Consider the following 5,000-nt stretch of genomic DNA (forward strand, 5'->3'; position numbering starts at 1 on the left):
TTGTCCGCTCTGGTGCGTCCCTGTGGGTTCCTTTGTCGGTTTTGCGGGTTCAGCCGGGCCTTCCGTGCCGGCCCGTCGGCTCGCTCGGATGGGCCCCGCGGAGTTGGCCCACGACGGAGCCGGCACGCTCCTTCCGCTGGTGCGGCGCTCGGTCTATTCCTTCGGTCGGCCCTTGCGGCGGCCGTGCGCGGTGCTTCGGATCGGTCGGCCGGTCTTCCCGTCCCTCATGAAGTGTTCGCGGCCGCGCGCGCGCGGAGTTGGATCGGCCTTACTTGGTCCGATCCTTCGCCCTCGCATGTTCCGTGGGCTCGGTCCCGTCCTGTTCGGTGAAATCTTTGTCCGCTCTGGTGCGTCCCTGTGGGTTCCTTTGTCGATTTTGCGGGTTCGGCCGGGCCTTCCGCGCCGGCCCGTCGGCTCGCTCGGATGGGCCCCGCGGAGTTGGCCCACGACGGAGCCGGCACGCTCCTTCCGCTGGTGCGGCTCTCGGTCTACGCCTCCAGCCGGCCCTTGTGGCGGCCGTGCGCGGCGCTTCGGTTCGGTCGGCCGGTCTTCCTGTCCCTCACGAAGTGCTCGCGGCCGCGCGCGCGCGGAGTTGGATCGGCCTTACTTGGTCCGATCCGTCGCCATCGCATGTTGCGTGGGCTCGGTCCCGTCTCGGTGAAATCTTGGGCCGCTTTGGTGCGTCCCTGTGGGTTCCTTTGTCGGTTTTGCGGGCTCGGCGCCGGGCCTTCCGCGCCGGTCCGTCGGCTCGCTCGGACGGACCGTGCGCAGGTGGTCCCCGACGGAGCCGGCACGCTCCTTCCGCTGGCGCGGCGCTCGGTCTATGCCTCCGGCCGGCCCTCGCGGCGGCCGTGCGCGGCGCTTCGGTTCGGTCGGCCGGTCGTCCCGTCCCTCACGAAGTTCCTGCGGCCGCGCGTGCGTGGAGCGGGATCGGCCTTACTTGGTCGGATCCGTCGCCCTCGCCTGTTGCGGGGGCTCGGTCCCGTCCCGTTCGGTGAAAGCTTTGCCCGCTCTGGTGCGTCCCCGTGGGTTCCTTTGTCGGTTTTGCGGCCTTGGCGGCGGGCCTTCCGTGTCGGCCCGTCGTGGGCCCGCTGCGCGTCCGTGCGCGGTGCTTCGGATCGGTAGGCCCGTCGTCTGGGTCCCTTACGAAGCTTTGCGCGACCGCTCCTTTGTCGCCGGTCCCCTGTTAGGGCTGACCGAGCCCTCCGTTCGCCCCCTGGCCCGTCGCATGGGCCCCCGGCGCCTCCGCGGCGCCCCACCGAAAACTGTCACGACGCGCATCCAGCGCCGACGAGGTCGCAGGTTACGTGCGGCAGCCGGGGGGCTAGGCCGAGCGGCGGCGGGCCCGCCCACGGACGGGCGCGGGGAGGAGCGCAGCCGGCACGCGGCGCGGAGCGGCGGCGGCATGCCGCCGGGCGGCCGTCGGCTCAACCGTGCCCGAGTCCCGCGGGCACCGCGTCGCCCGGCCGGCGCGAGCGGCGGCGGGCCCGCCCGCGGACGGGCGCGGGGAGGAGCGCAGCCGGCACGCGGCGCGGAGCGGCGGCGGCATGCCGCCGGGCGGCCGACGGCTCAACCATGCCCGAGTCCCGCGGGCACCGCGTCGCCCGGCCGGCGCGAGCGGCGGCGGGCCCGCCCGCGGACGGGCGCGGGGAGGAGCGCAGCCGGCACGCGGCGCGGAGCGGCGGCGGCATGCCGCCGGGCGGCCGACGGCTCAACCATGCCCGAGTCCCGCGGGCACCGCGTCGCCCGGCCGGCGCGAGCGCACGAGGGCGGGAGGCAACCGGGCGGCGCCTGCGGAACCGGATGCGACGGCCGGCGCGGCACGGCCCCGACGGGTCCGCACCGAAGACCAGCGCGGTGCGGATCGACCGCTGATGAGGTCAGAGGTTACGTGCGGCAGCCGGCCGGCTGGCCCGAGCGGCGGCCGGCACGCGACGGGGATCGAGCGGCCCCGACGGCTTGCAGCCGGGCGGCCGACGGCTAGGCCGTACCGGAGTCCCGCGGTCGTTCGGGCGAAGGGGCGCATGCTGCGGGAAAGGCCTGCGGCGGCGAACCGTCCGCCCGGCCGGCCAAGCCTTCCGCGGCGGCGCGCACGTGGCGGCGCGGCCGAGATGACCGAGCGAAGCCCCGGCGATGGGCGGCACGCACGTGTCCGTGCGGCCGAGATGACCGAGCGAAGCCCGGGCGGCGCCCGCCGTGCGCCCTGCCGGATCGCGCCTTCCGCCGGCGCGCAACGCCGGTCCCGCGTTCCGGCCGCGGGAGAGGCCTGCGTCGGCGAACCGTCCGCCCCGCCGGCCGAACCTTCCGCGGCTGCGCGCACGTGTCCGTGCGGCCGAGATGACCGAGCGAAGCCCCGGCGACGGGCGGCGCCCGCCGTGCGCCCCGGCGGATTGCGCGGCCCGCCGGCGCGCAACGCCGGGCCCACGTTCCGGCTGCGGGAAAGGCCTGCGGCGGCGAACCGTCCGCCCCGCCGGCCGAACCTTGCGCGGCGGCGCTTACGTGTCCGTGCGGCAGAGATGACCGAGCAAGCTCCGGCGATGGGCGGCGCCCTCCGTGCGCCCCGCCGGATCGCGTGCGAGCGGCGAGCGTCCGGGCGGGCCCCTTTCGCAACTTCCCTCGGTACTCTAAACACCCCTTGCCTCTCGGTCTTCCCCCCGACCCTCTCGGTATTTGCTCGGATATGTGCATGCATCGTCCCTCGTCGCCTTCGGTTATCCTCCCCGGGGTGGGCTTTGCGCCGACGCGCCAACGGGGTGGTAGGGGGGCTGCAGCCGCGGCCGCCGCGTTTCGCCATCCGCGCGTGCGCCGCCGGATCCGAGTGGAGGTCGCGGGCGACTCGTCGATGCTTGTACTAGGGGCGCATGCCGGCAGCCCCCCGCGGGGTGCGGGACCCCCGATCGGCGTGCGAGGGACGGGCGTCCGGGCGGGCCCCGTTTCCAACTTCCCTCGGAACATTAAAACCCCCCGACCCCCTCGGTCTTCGCTCCGGCCCTATCGCTATTGCTCGGATATGTGCATCCACCGTCCCTCGTTGCCTTCGGTTATCTACCCCAGGGTGGGCCTTGCGCCGATGCCCCGATGGGGTGGCAGGGGTGGGGCTGCCGCGGCCGGCGCGTTTCGGCATCCGCGCTTGGGGGCTCGGACCCGAGTGGAGGTCGCGGGCGGCTCGTCGATGCCTGCACCGGGAGCGCATGCCGGCAGCCCCCCGCGGGGCGCCGGACCCCCGATCGGCGTGCGATGGACGGGGGGAGGGGCGGGCCCGGTTTGCAAATTCCCTCGGTACTTTAAAATCTCACGGCCCTGTCGGTGCTCCCTCCGGCCCTATCGCCACTGCTCGGATATGTGCATCCACCGTCCCTCGTTGCCTTCGGTTATCTACCCCGCGGTGGGCTTTGCGCCGATGCCCCGATGGGGTGGCAGGGGGGCACGCTCTAGGCCGTGCCACGGGGCGCGGGCGCCGGCGCCGTACGTCCCTCGCGGCGGCCGTGAGCGGCACCTCGGCTTGCTCGGTCTGTCCTCCCGGGACGCGCGACCCGTGCGACCGGGACGCGCATCCCGTGCGACCGGGACGCGTGTCCGGGCCGTTCCCGTTTGCAACGCTCCTCGGTACTTTGGAACGCTTGGGGTGGGCTTTGGGCGGATGCCCCGCCGGGGTGGTAGGGAGGGGGGGCGGCTGCTGCCGCGGCGGGACTTCCGCTCCAATCCGCACAAGTCCGTCGCCTCGCGGCGGGCGCGCCCGGCACCGTTCGTCCCCGAGGGAGCCGGCACGCGCCCGCCGAGGCCCCGGCGCATGGGCGCCGCCGCCGGCCGTCCGCGCGGCGGCCGTGCGCCGGCTTCCTCCGTCGGCCCTCCCGGGATGCGCGACCCGTGCGACCGGGACGCGCATCCCGTGAGACCGGGACGCGTGTCCGGGCCGTTCCCGTTTGCAACGCTCCTCGGTACTTTGGAACGCTTGGGGTGGGCCTTGGGCGGATGCCCCGCCGGGGTGGTAGGGAGGGGGGGCTGCTGCTGCCGCGGCGGGACTTCCGCTCCACTCCGCACAAGTCCGTCGCCTCGCGGCGGGCGCGCCCGGCACCGTTCGTCCCCGAGGGAGCCGGCACGCGCCCGCCGAGGCCCCGGCGCATGGGCGCCGCCGCCGGCCGTCCGCGCGGCGGCCGTGCGCCGGCTTCCTCCGTCGGCCCTCCCGGGATGCGCAACCCGTGCGACCGGGACGCGCATCCCGTGAGACCGGGACGCGTGTCCGGGCCGTTCCCGTTTGCAATGCTCCTCGGTACTTTGGAACGCTTGGGGTGGGCCTTGGGCGGATGCCCCGCCGGGGTGGTAGGGAGGGGGGGCTGCTGCTGCCGCGGCGGGACTTCCGCTCCACTCCGCACAAGTCCGTCGCCTCGCGGCGGGCGGGCCCGGCACCGTTCGTCCCCGAGGGAGCCGGCCCGCGCCCGCCGAGGCCCCGGCGCATGGGCGCCCCCGCCGGCCGTCCGCGCGGCGGCCGTGCGCCGGCTTCCTCCGTCGGCCCTCCCGGGACGCGCGACCCGTGCGACCGGGACGCACATCCCGTGCGACCGGGACGCGTGTCCGGGCGGTTCCCGTTTGCAACGCTCCTCGGTACTTTGGAACGCTTGGGGTGGGCTTTGGGCGGATGCCCCGTCGGGGTGGTAGGGAGGGGGGGCTGGCGCCGCCGCGGCGGGCCTTCCGCCCCCCTCCGCACAAGTCCGTTGCCTCGCGGCGGTCGTGCCCGGCACCGTTCGTCCCCGACGGAGCCGTCGCGCGCCCGACGACTTTCCGGCGCACGGGCGCCGCCGCCGGCCGTCCGTGCGTGGCGGCCGTGCGCCACTTCGGCTTCGTCCGTCGGCCCTCCCGGGACGCGCGACCCGTGCGACCGGGACGCGCATCCCGTGCGACCGGGTCGCGTGTCCGGGCCGTTCCCGTTTGCAACGCTCCTCGGTACTTTGGAACGCTTGGGGTGGGCTTTGGGCGGATGCCCCGCCGGGGTGGTAGGGAGG

Source organism: Phoenix dactylifera, chromosome 10 (genome assembly GCF_051530095.1).
Source record: "Phoenix dactylifera cultivar Ajwa chromosome 10, Ajwa_hap1_PhDact_Kaust_v1.1, whole genome shotgun sequence".
NCBI lineage: Eukaryota > Viridiplantae > Streptophyta > Magnoliopsida > Arecales > Arecaceae > Phoenix > Phoenix dactylifera.